At 33.0% G+C, this 13,145-nt stretch overlaps 1 pseudogene; it reads left to right on the top strand.

Annotated features, from left to right (window-relative positions):
• The first annotated feature begins 1,138 nt into the window (after window positions 1-1,138).
• Window positions 1,139-9,385, top strand: LOC121214418 (phloretin 4'-O-glucosyltransferase-like; annotated as a pseudogene).
• The last annotated feature ends 3,760 nt before the right edge of the window (window positions 9,386-13,145 follow it).

Here is a 13,145-nt window from a genome sequence, read left to right as displayed (position 1 = left end):
TATTTAATATATAATTCATTTTATTTTTTATGATATAAAAATAAATATTTTATATTTAAAATAGTGTAAATTATTTAAAAGTTTTTAAAAGATTAGTGTATTTTAGAAATATTTATAAAAAAGCCTTGAAATTTTGTCAAATAATATTCAAAAGTCATAAAACAAAGCTCATTTTATCAAAATAAATTTAAAAAATCAAAATAAAAAATTAATATAGAAAAACTAAACCGAGCCAAACCGAATTATGATGGACAATTCAAAAGAATTGAAAAACTCAAAAAACTCAACCAAACCGAACTGATATCACCCCTACTTAGAGCTTGCTAGCCGGACTTAAAAAAAATATTTAACAGCCTAGTGACTTAAATAAAAACTTCGAATAATTTAGTTACTTAAATGAAAACTTTCAAATAGCTCAGTGGCCATTTTGTAAAATTTTAAAGTTGAGTAATCAAAATATAAAAGCTAAACTACATTGCAAGCCACTCAAATATGTTTAAGTTTCTTTTTTTTTTCACTCAACTTTTAAAACTTTCAAATTGTCACCTAACTAATCAAATTTATTTTTTGGTCCATTTCAGTTAAGGGCTTGACACGAGGTTGAGGTAACACTTTAAAATTAGTATAATAACAAATTTAGCCATCAAAATTTATATTTTATGTCAATCTAATCATAATTTTTAAAAATTAACCCTCAACTTTACAAATACCTAATCTACCAGATATGCAAAGATAAGGCATTTAACAATGCTTAAGGGATATGGATCAAAAATATCGAACTCAATTAATTGAGTGACCATTTCGAAAGTTTTAAAAATTGAGTGAGTAAAAAAAAAGTTTACGCATAGATGGATAACTTGGTAGGTAGTTTAACCAAATATAAACTTACTAGTTTAGTGTTGGGGTTTAGTTTAACCTAAATTATAATTGGTGAATCAAGTTCAAACCCCCAAGACTCGTGTAGTCTGAAACTGTCTCTGACAGCATCATGCATCAAGCTGCAACCTAAGCTTTAAAAAAACACCAGATAAATCCAAAAAGGTTTAGGAATCTATGAAATTCGTCAGCTCAAACGCCACCTTTTATGAATTCCTCTCATCACTATAAAAACCCATTAATTTTCTTCACGAATTACTCCAAATTAGTAAAAAGAGAGAGGATAATTCACTACCCACGCGCCGCCGTCACCATCATGCCACAACCTCATTTCATCGTATTGACCTATCCTGCACAAGGCCACATAAACCCGACCTTACAATTCGCCAAGCATCTTATTCGTATCGGCGTACGTGTAACTTACATCACCAGCATCTCCGCCAGCCGCCGCATGACCAAAGTCCCCACCGCTGAAGGCCTATCGTTTTTACCTTTTTCAGATGGCTACGACGACGGAATTAAACCCGGCGATGACACAGACCATTACTTGTCTGAATTTAAGCGACGAGGCAAAGATGCCATCTCTGAGTATATAACAAGTAGTGAAAACGAAGGTAAACCCATTACTTGCATTGTCTACTCTTTACTCCTTCATTGGGCTGCGGAGGTGGCGCGTAAACATCACATCCCGTCAGCTTTACTCTGGATTCAACCCGCCACCGTTTTCGACATCTATTATTTTTACTTCAACGGATACGAATCCGCCATTAAAGCTCAAGCTGATGAAACAAACCCCAAGTGTTCGATAAAATTACCAGGTCTACCGCCACTCTTCACCCGCGACCTTCCATCGTTCGTCATCGCTTCAACCGTTTACCAGTCGGCACTGTCGTTGTTCCAAGAACAAATGGACGTCCTCGCAGAAGAACCCAACGCTAAAATCCTTATTAACACCTTCGATGCTTTGGAACACGAAGCATTAAACGCCATTGAAAAGTTCAAGACAGTTGGTATTGGACCTTTAGTCCCATCTTCATTCTTTAACTCAAAAGACGCATTAGATAATTCCTTAAGAGCCGATCTTTTTCAATCCGATTCAAAAAATTGTTGTTCCAATAGGGTCGGAAGCGTGTAAATTATTGTACTAAAAAATCACACAAAGTTCAATTCCCAGGGAAGAGAGGTGGATCACATGGATCTCTTAAATACCAAGTCTTTCCTTAGACATAATATCCCTTCTATAGTAATTTAATAGCACAATTAAATACTACTATTATACCCTCAAATATTGAAAGAAAAATAGGACAAGAAAGAACACAAGAGTTTTAACGAGGTTTGGTAAATTATACCTAGGTCCTCAGGCACTAACACCAGATGATAACTTTACTATCTCCAAAGTATTACAAACAAATAGAATTCCTTAAGAATTCTCAAATGGGAGAAGAGAGAAAACTAAGAGAGAAAGATTGGTTGGGATGAATTGAAATGAGAAATGAGAAGGCCTATTTATAGTTGAGGTTTAAGGACCAAACAATAAATAGCCCATTATCTCAAGGACCAAAAAAAAATTATCCCATGCCACTTTTTCAAAGTCAACTTTAGGGTGCTAAACTTGCACCACTTTGTATTGTTTGCCATTAATGTTGTCTCCCATTAACGTTAACAATCTCCACCTTGAAGATTTGATTAGGATAATCACATCTTCACACACTTTCTTCAACTCCCCAAATTCGATAAAGCTATCTTTTTTAGTGCCTACAAATGCACTCTCGAGCGCCATACACCTAAAGGTGCTCAAATTCTCAGGATGTTAATCAAGTTCAAACAATGATTAAACTTGATTGTTGTTACCACCTTGGTCATCATATCTGCGGGATTATTTGCTGTCGGAATCTTCTGAAGTAGAATTTTTCCTTTTTCAAAGACTTCCCGCACAAAGTGATATCTTACGTCGATATGCTTGGTTCTTGAATGATAGACTTGATTTTTCGCTAAATGAATAGCGCTCTGACTGTCACAATATAAACTTATGTGACTTTGAACAACTCCTAAGTCTTTCAACAATCCATTAAGCCAAATAGCCTCCTTAACAGCTTCTGTAACTGCCATATATTCTGCATCTGTAGTAGACATAGCTACTGTAGACTGTAAGGTAGACTTCCAACTCACTGGGGCTTTCGCAAGAGTAAACAGATACCTCGTAGTTGAACGACGTTTATCTAAATCACCAGCAAAGTCGGAATCAACATATCCAAGTACAAACTGACCAAGTGCTTCATCCTGTTCAAAAATTAAACCAACATCTACGGTTTTTCGAAGATACCGTAGAATCCATTTCACAGCTTGCCAATGTCCTTTTCCAGGATCATGCATATACCTGCTCACAACTCCAACAGCTTGTGAAATGTCAGGCCTCGTACACACCATCGCATACATCAAACTCCCAACTGCATTAGCATATGGGACTTTCACCATATATTCTCTTTCATCTTCAGTCTTCGGAGATAATTGAGCACTAAGTTTCAAATGAGAAGCAAGTGGGGTACTTACATGTTTTGTGTTTTCATTTACACCAAAACATTGTAATACCTTTTTCAGATATTGTTTCTGATTTAAACAGAGCTTGCCTCTCGGTCTATCTCTACTTATCTCCATGCCGAGAATCTTCTTGGCCTCACCTAGATCTTTCATCTCGAACTCTTGATTCAACTGAGCCTTCAGCTTATCTATCTCATTTTGGCTCTTCGAAGTGATTAACATATCATCAACATACAAGAGTAGATAAATGAAAGATCCGTCATGCAACTTCTGCAAATATACACAATTGTCATATTTGCTTCTTGTGTACTTCTGCCTTCTCATAAAGCTATCAAATCGCTTGTACCACTGCCTCGGGGATTGCTTCAATCCATATAGCGATTTGTTAAGCTTACAAACCCAATTTCTACCACCAGCATCTGTGTATCCTTCTGGCTGAGTCATATAGATCTCCTCTTCTAACTCACCATGCAAGAAAGCCGTCTTAACATCAAGTTGAGCTAGCTCCAAATTCAACTGTGCTACCAAGGCCAACAAAATTCTAATGGAGGAATGCTTCACAACAGGGGAAAATACATCATTGTAGTCAATTCCCTCCTTCTGAGCGTAGCCTTTAGCTACCAATATTGCCTTGTAGCGAATATCCTTCTTGCTAGGAGATCCATCTTTCTTTGCGAATACCCACTTGCATCCGATTGCCCTTTTACCTTTCGGTAATTGCGCCAACTCCCAAGTATTGTTCTTCCGGAGAGACTGCATTTCTTCATCCATGGCGCTTTTCCATTTATCACTTTCTAAGCTTTGCATTGCTTCTTGATAAGTGATAGGAATATCATCAACAACGGGAAGGGCGTAGGCCACCATATCAGTAAATCGAGTAGGTTTACGAATTTCTCTCCGTGGCCTTGCAACTGCAACTGGTTCTGGTGTACTTAGTGGTTCTTGGGTCAGAACCTTTTCAACCTCTAATTCCTCCATTGTGGCTGGAGAATTAGACTTATTAACTGGGCAAATCCCCATCTGCTCAAACTCCACCTGTTTTGGAGTACACTCCACCTGCTGTGGAGTATTGCTCATCTGAATATCTTTATCTGCTACCTTTTTCAATGTGGCAGATTCATCAAAGGTAACATCTCTGCTACAGATCATTTTCTTTGTGCTTAAGCACCAAAGTCGAAATCCCTTCACTCCAGAAGTGATTCCCATAAAGAGAGCTTTCTTTGCCCTCGGATCTAACTTTGACTCCTTCACATGGTAATATGCAGTGGTTCCAAACACATGTAAAGAATCATAATCTGTAGCCGGTTTTCCAGACCATACCTCCATAGAAGTTTTTCTTTCTAATGCAGATGATGGCAAACGATTAACAAGATGGCCAGCGTATGTCACAGCCTCAGCCCAAAATTGCTTGCCCAACCCAGCATTGGACAACATACATCGAACTTTCTCCAGCAATGTTCGATTCATACGCTCTGCCAATCCATTCTGCTGTGGTGTATCCCTAACTGTGAAGTGTCGAACAATACCATACTCTTGGCACATATCGAAGAACGGATCACTTTTATATTCCCCTCCATTGTCCGTCCTAAGCCACTTGATTTTCTTGCCAGTCTGGTTTTCGATCATAGTTTTCCATTTAAGAAAAACTCTAAGCACTTCATCCTTAGTTCTCATGGTATACACCCAAACTCTTCTGGAAAAGTCATCAACAAAAGTAACAAAGTAGTGTTTTCCTCCCAATGAAGGTGTCTTGGAAGGCCCCCACACATCTGAGTGAACATATTCCAAAATACCATTTTTATTATGGATAGCAGTACCGAATTTCACTCTTTTTTGCTTTCCCAGAACACAATGCTCGCAAAATTTTAATTTGCAAGCCTTTGCACCTTTCAACAATCCTTGCTTTGCCAGAATTTGCAAGGATTTTTCGCTGGCATGTCTCAACTTCATATGCCACAACTGTATTGAGTCCAATTCTTTGTTGCCGGAAGCTGCAGCGACTGCTCCAATAACTGTACTACCTTGGTAGTAATACAAGTTATTTTTCCTGATGCCCTTCAATATCACAAGTGCGCCAGATGTCACTTTCAAAATCACATCTCTCATAGTAACAACTGAACCATTGGATTCCAAGGCTCCCAATGAGATGAGATTTTTCTTCAAACTGGGCACGTACCGAACATTAGTCAGAACTCTGGTTGATCCATCTTTATTCTTTAATTGGATTGAACCTATCCCAACAGTTTTACAGGCATTGTCATTGCCCATATAAACAACTCCTCCATTTAGTTCTACTAAATCAGAGAACCACTCCCGGTTAGGGGACATATGATAGGTACAACCCGAATCCAATATCCACTCATCTGAATGGAACGACGATGATGATGATGCAACCAGTGATAGTTTAGAGTCACTGGTATCATGCTTTACAACACAAGCATCTACAGCAGCTTTTCCCTTATTCTTCAGCTTTGGACAATTTTTCTTCTAGTGGCCTTTCTCATGACAAAAAGCACATTCATCTTTCCCGAGTCTGAACTTTGACTTTGATCTCCCCTTTTGAGTTTTCTTCCGAGTGTATGAACGACCTCGGACTACTAAAACTTCTGTATCTCTGATTGAGTTTTTATGTTTGTCCTTCTTTCTCTGTTCATAACTGTATAAGGCTGCACAGACTTCGCTCAGAGATATATCACTCCTGCCATGAAGTAGAGTAGTTTCTAGGAACTCAAACTCCTCAGGAAGTGACCCCAACAGCATCAAAGCCAAATCTTCATCTTTGAATGTCTCATCCATATTCAGCAAATCAGTGACTAACTGATTAAATTTGGTGATGTGATCATTCATTGTGGTACTTGGGACGTATGTGAAGCGAAACAGTCTTTTCTTCAAGTGGAGCTTATTTTGACTGTTTTTCTTCAAAAATTTTTCTTCAAGTGCCACCCACAACTTATTTGCAGAAGTCTCCTTTGAAAAAGCATACCTCTGCTCTCGAGAAAGGCATGATCGAATTGTGCCACATGCCAACCGATTGATCGCCTTCCAATCTTTCTCCTGTACATCATCTGGTTTCTCTTCATCAATGGCAATGTCTAGACCCTGCTGAAAAAGGGCATCTAGAACCTCACTTTGCCACATACCAAAATGGCCCGTGCCATCAAAGATCTCCACGGCCAATCTTGCATTTGCAATTGTCGGTCTTGTCTACATGGACGATGTTGAAGCTCCTACACCGACCGTTTTCTCCATAATCTTTCAATATACCTAAGGAAATCTTTTCTGATGTGGAAGATCAGTTTAAACTGCAACCACAGAGCATACTACGATTAACCTTAGGCTCTGATACCACTTGTTGTTCCAATAGGGTCGGAAGCGTGTAAATTATTGTACTAAAAATCACACAAAGTTCAATTCCCAGGGAAGAGAGGTGGATCACATGGATCTCTTAAATACCAAGTCTTTCCTTAGACAGAATATCCCTTCTATAGTAATTTAATAGCACAATTAAATACTACTATTATACCCTCAAATATTGAAAGAAAAATAGGACAAGAAAGAACACAAGAGTTTTAACGAGGTTCGGTAAATTATACCTACGTCCTCGGGCACTAACACCAGATGATAACTTTACTATCTCCAAAGTATTACAAACAAATAGAATTCCTTAAGAATTCTCAAATGGGAGAAGAGAGAAAACTAAGAGAGAAAGATTGGTTGGGATGAATTGAAATGAGAAATGAGAAGGCCTATTTATAGTTGAGGTTTAAGGACCAAACAATAAATAGCCCATTATCTCAAGGACCAAAAAAAAATTATCCCATGCCACTTTTTCAAAGTCAACTTTAGGGTGCTAAACTTGCACCACTTTGTATTGTTTTCCATTAATGTTGTCTCCCATTAATGTTAACAAAAATTACATCCAATGGTTAGACTCCAAACCAAAATCGGCCGTCGTTTACGTTTCCTTTGGGAGCATGGCGGCGTTAAAGAAGCAACAAGTGGAGGAAATCGCTCGAGCTTTAATATCCAACCGGTGACCGTTTTTGTGGGTGGTGAGGAACCGGAAAGATAGAGGCGAAGAAGAGAAAGAAGAAGATAAGTTAACTTGCGGGGAAGAATTGGAACAATTTGGAATGGTGGTTCCATGGTGTTCGTAAGTAGAAGTGTTGTCTCATCCGTCGTTGGGTTGCTTCGTGACGCATTGTGGGTGAAACTCGACGTTAGAGAGCTTGGTTACCGGTGTACCGGTGGTGGCTTTTCCTCAGTGGACGGATCAAGGGACTAGTGCGAAGCTGATTGAAGATGTGTGGGGAACTGGGGTGAGAGTGAGCGGTAACGAGGAAGGGATCGTGGAACGTGATGAGATCGTTAGGTGCTTGGATTTGGTGATGGGGGATGATGAGAAAGGGATGGAAGTGAAGAAAAATGTAGAGAAATGGAAAGGGTTAGCCAGGGAAGTCGCCATGAAAGGTGGGTCCATGGATATGAACCTTAAAGCTTTTGTGGATGATGTTGCTCAAGTTATTGCAAGTAAATTTCCTTTTTTTCCCTTTCAAATATCATTCTTTTTTTTCCAATCTTTGAATAGTAATAGTAATGTGAATAGTGTTGGTTTAATGGTAAGAATGTTTATTGTTTCAATCAGTTCGAGTCACATTAGTTGCGTTATTGTTAGGATTTTATTTTTAAATTTATCCATATGTTAGATCATTCGAAAAATTGAAAGGTTTAGATCTATCCATGGGTTAGCATCACTTATCTTAGTTTTATTTAATATATATGTTTTTTTAATTTATTTTTAATTTGTTAAGAAACATTTTTAATAGTTATAGTATTTTTTATGTATTAAATTTTTTTAAAAAATAAAATAAAAAAATTAATACTAGTGAGTTAGACTGAATTCGAGTTTTAACATTTTTATCTGGGCCGAGCTAGTCCCAAGCCTACAAGCGAAACTAAAATTTTGATTGGGCTCGGCCCGACCTATAGACACCTTTATTTGTTCTCCTTCTATAATTTACAAAAAAAAATATGTATATCTAAATTCTTTTTCGATAAATACAATAATAAAAATACTAATTAAATTAAAATTCAATAAGTTGTCAATTTTGTGTTTATATTAAATTTATGCTTTAAATAATTTTGGTGCAACCAAAAATAAATTTAATTAATAAAAAGTACAATCGTGATTATACCTTTATAAAAAAAATTATTAGGTTTTGACTTGTAGTAATTAATGATGGTAATGCTGAACCACCACACAAATGGAACTGCACCTAGTCAAAGTGAAGAAGATAAAAGGCTATCGTTTTGTCAACAAGTTCACGCAATGTGGTTTGTTTCTTCTTGTATGAAAATTGAAAGCTACCATTTTTTAAGTATTATATATTTGAGGATGCTACAACAGGATTCGTTTTATGGATTTTAAATCGTTCAGTTTTAAATAGAATACATTTTTTGTATGAAGGATAGTTGCAAGGTATGACAAATTGGATAATTTTTTTTTTGGCGGATAATTGGCATGAAGCAGTTATAATAATTGTTTGCTCTTTACTATATAAAATTATCATTTTACTCGTAAAATATGTATAACCATTCAAATGGTAAAAATGTACAAATGCATTATAAAAAAAGCTTTTATGTTTGGATTTTTTTAAAAAGTTATGCTTAGTTGTCTTATAAAAAATTTAAAAACTTTAGAAATAATTAACAAAAATTAAATTGATGTGGGATGGAGTGGGGTATTTCCAACATCTATAGAAGTGGTAATAATTTTCAAGGTTTAACATATGTAATAAAACAGGGCAAGTGGTAAAGTGAAGTGAAGTGAAGTGTACCAACTGTGAAGCAGTAGTGGATTTGACAACATCTATCCTAACTCGCTCTATTGTCATCCCTAATAAGTGTAAGTATTATTGTTAGAGTTGTGTGATCCAAATTCCTGTTGAATAAAACAAGAGATTATTTGCAAGTTAAGTTTAACAAAATATATTTTCTTTTTAGAAGATTTAGTACTTATTAGTGTAATATATTTAGCATTTATTAGCATAATTTATTTTACCTACGAATTTAGCCAATAAATAGGCTCTTTTACAACATTAGAAAAAATACCTATTAAAAAGATTAGAACTCAAAAAAAGAAAAAAAGAAAAAAAAAGAAGAAGAAGATAGTGTCACATTTGGTACTTGTACTTTCATAAAATATCCAATGTGATACCTTAACTATCAATACGTGTTCTATTACAGTACTTGGCGTTAACACTATTAGTGAATTGCTAAAGCAATCAATAAAAGTTTTGGCACATAAAATTTACTTAAATGAAGAAGATGATGTTTTTATTTATGTAAGTTTAATAATAGATCCTTTTTATTAATAATATATTTAATTAATTTGTTTTTGTTTTATTTATTTTTCTATATAATTTATATTATTCATGTGGATTTGGATGATTTAAAAAAAATTACGTATCAAATTTTTATTGGCTGGTTTAGTAATTCATTAATAGTATTAACACTAGGTACCATAATAAAAACACATTAATAGCTCAAGTATCACATTAGATATTTTACAAAATTGCAAGTACCATAATAAAAAATATATATTAATAGTTCAGGTGTCACATTAGATATTTTCAAAGTACAAATACTACATTAGAAATTTTATGAAAGTATATATACTAAATATAACGTTATCCCAAAAAGATATAATGGTACAAAATAGTTAATTGTACTAAACATCCTTCCATTATAATTTATATTTTAAATTAATTTCTAAAATTTAAAAATTTTAATTGAATTTTTAAAATATAAATATCGTTTTAATTAAAACCTTTTGTTAGTTTAATTATTAGTTCCCACATTAAATATTTGTAAAGCATATTTGCAAGACATTAAATACCACTTTATATACCCACGTGACACGTGATACTGTTTTATTCTTTTTTTGTCGACAAGTGTTTTAATTTTTTTAAATGATGAGCTTGATTAATTATGTTTCTTAAACATTCTAATTACGTCTCAAAGCAATCGATGTTTTATTAATCAGGTCCTTCCATTATGAAAATTGTTAATTTAATCATTAAATGACACGTAAAATCTTATATGACATAAATCAAAATAAAATTTTAAAGAAAAGTAAAATGTCGTTACATAATTTTTAAAATTAAAAATTAAAATAAAGTAAGACAAACAAAAAAAGAGAGGAAAATGAACGATAATTTCTGTAAAATCTATGAAAACCTCAAAATTGGTATTTATACAATATTCATTTTAAATTATATCACGTAAGATCTGACATCTTATTTAGCGGTTAAGTTGACAATTTTAGTAACGGAAGAACCTTATTTGATATAACATTGATAATTTAATGATATAATTAGAATGATTTAAATTTTGAAGACCAAATTAAAATAAGAGTCATAATTTAGAGATATTTGATACAATTAACTCTAATTTTTATAAGGCGTAAAAAATACAAATTATTTAAAAATCCAAATTAAAATTTTAAACATAATTATATTGTTAATCTACATCCTCCGAAAACATATTAATCTACTAACTATTCCATCTAAACTATTTTTTTTAATAATATTATTTTCAAATGTTTCAAAAATGTTATTTTCGAAGTTTTAAATCAATAATTGTAGTTGATAAAGGTAAAATAAAATCATTATCAAATTATCAAATTAATGAAAAGGCATTATCTTCTTGATAGTAATAATTTCATTATAGATTTTTCATATCTGTTTTTTTTATATAATATTTGGAATTGTTCATAGTCTCTCATCAACCTATAAATAGGAGGATAATGCGTTTTAGTGCAATCGAACTCACATCCTCCTGTATTGACACCAATACTCATACCAATCGAATTAAGAATTTAAATGAATAAATGAAATATATAATATGAATGTGTTAAATAAAAATTATTTATATAATAAATTTTATATTAATATTAATGTTAAATAATTATAACAGAAAATAATAAAATAATATAAAATTAGTAATTGTCGAATGACACCACTCGCGTGACACGTGAATAGTGTCTGTTTTTTTCTTTAATTAGAGTAGTGTCTTTTTATAAATTATTCTAAGCAAATTGTCGAAACCATTTTTTTGAAAACAAAAATTTAGTTTGTCGACCTTTAAAAATAAAAATTTGAGTCGCCACCGATCCGTGATTTAGGTGTGATCGGCTTACCTGAAAAACAAATGTGATCTACGAAATTTGAGAAAACAGGTTCGGGAGTCAGTTACGCACGAGGAAGGGTTAGCACCCTCATAACGCCCAAAAAAATCGGTACCGAATTTAATTATTTAATGTCTTGGTGTCGAAAATTTAAAAGATTTTGTTAAGCTCAAACATTGAAATCTGAAAAGGATAGTCAATTATTCAAGTCATACGAAGAAATTCAGACCCAATACGTTAGGGTACAATTTCTCAAAATCCCCGAATTTTGAATATCACTTTTGCTTTATAAGTAAATCTTCATTTCGAGGAAGCAATTATGTCATGCCCAATATGTTAGGACATAACGAATTAAGTTCCCAAAAATGATTTGTACTTATACATTTTAAATCACGAATATTCTCGGTTATTTGAAATTAACAAAGAAAATCGGAACCCAATACGTTAGGGCTCTATTTTCCTCGAAAATCCCTAACTTTGAATCTCGTTTTTATTTTGAAAACCTTTGAATCATAAAAAATGATTTTAATGTTCTGACAAAATCAAAATGTATTTGAAAAATATGTTAAAAATGTCAATGCAATATGAAACAAATACTTTAATTTAAATTATGTGTATACATAAGTATGATATATAAACAATTTTACCAAATATGTATATGGATATGAGACAGAAAACGTAAGTCATAAAAATAAAACAATGATAAAATACATATAAAATATATTAATACGTTTTAAAAAAATGTATAAGGATAATGTATTAGTAACTATAAAATCATGGAAAATATTTATAATAGCCTTGAAAAGAATGCAAAAATATATGTAAACGTTATAAAAATGTATAAACATATGAATTATAAAACATGAAAATATAAATATCATAAAAAATATGAATGTATATAAAATATATATAAACTATAAAAATAAAATGATATGATAATAAAATATATACGTACTACATATATGTATTTAAAACATTTAGAATATACATATATATATATATTAACATATATACATGCTCACATATATACGGACAATAATAATAATATAGTAATAATTATACTAATAAACAATATAAACAATATAATAATAAATAAATATAAAAAAAACTGAAAAAAACAAATTAAAGATTAAGTTTCAAAACCAAACGGAATTTGAGAGCTGAATTTGAAAATAAAAATAAGAAAGGGAGTAATTTAAACATGCGCAATCAGGGGGAGGACCAAAAAACAATTTACCCAAACCACTCGAAGCATTGCGCAATATTGGATTAAATCAAAACATTAACAATGTTTCATGGAAAAAATTTGAAAATAATAAAAAAACAGTGATTTTGAAAACCAAAAAACATGAAGGGCCTAAATTATAAATAACCCATCAACTTAAAACATGCGGATCTGATCGGGTTTTTGGATCGGGTCACGCGTGTAACAGCCCGATTTTTTTGAGTCTAGTTGGAACAGTGGTTTCGGGTCCAAAATTCAGACAAGGAAAAAAAATTATTTTAAAATTTATGATTTATGACATATTAATTCAAGAAAGGA

This window comes from Gossypium hirsutum, chromosome D02, assembly GCF_007990345.1.
Source record: "Gossypium hirsutum isolate 1008001.06 chromosome D02, Gossypium_hirsutum_v2.1, whole genome shotgun sequence".
Classification (NCBI taxonomy): domain Eukaryota; kingdom Viridiplantae; phylum Streptophyta; class Magnoliopsida; order Malvales; family Malvaceae; genus Gossypium; species Gossypium hirsutum.
The sequence above is the reverse complement of the archived record's forward strand: the minus strand, read 5'-3'. Positions and strand labels throughout refer to the sequence as shown.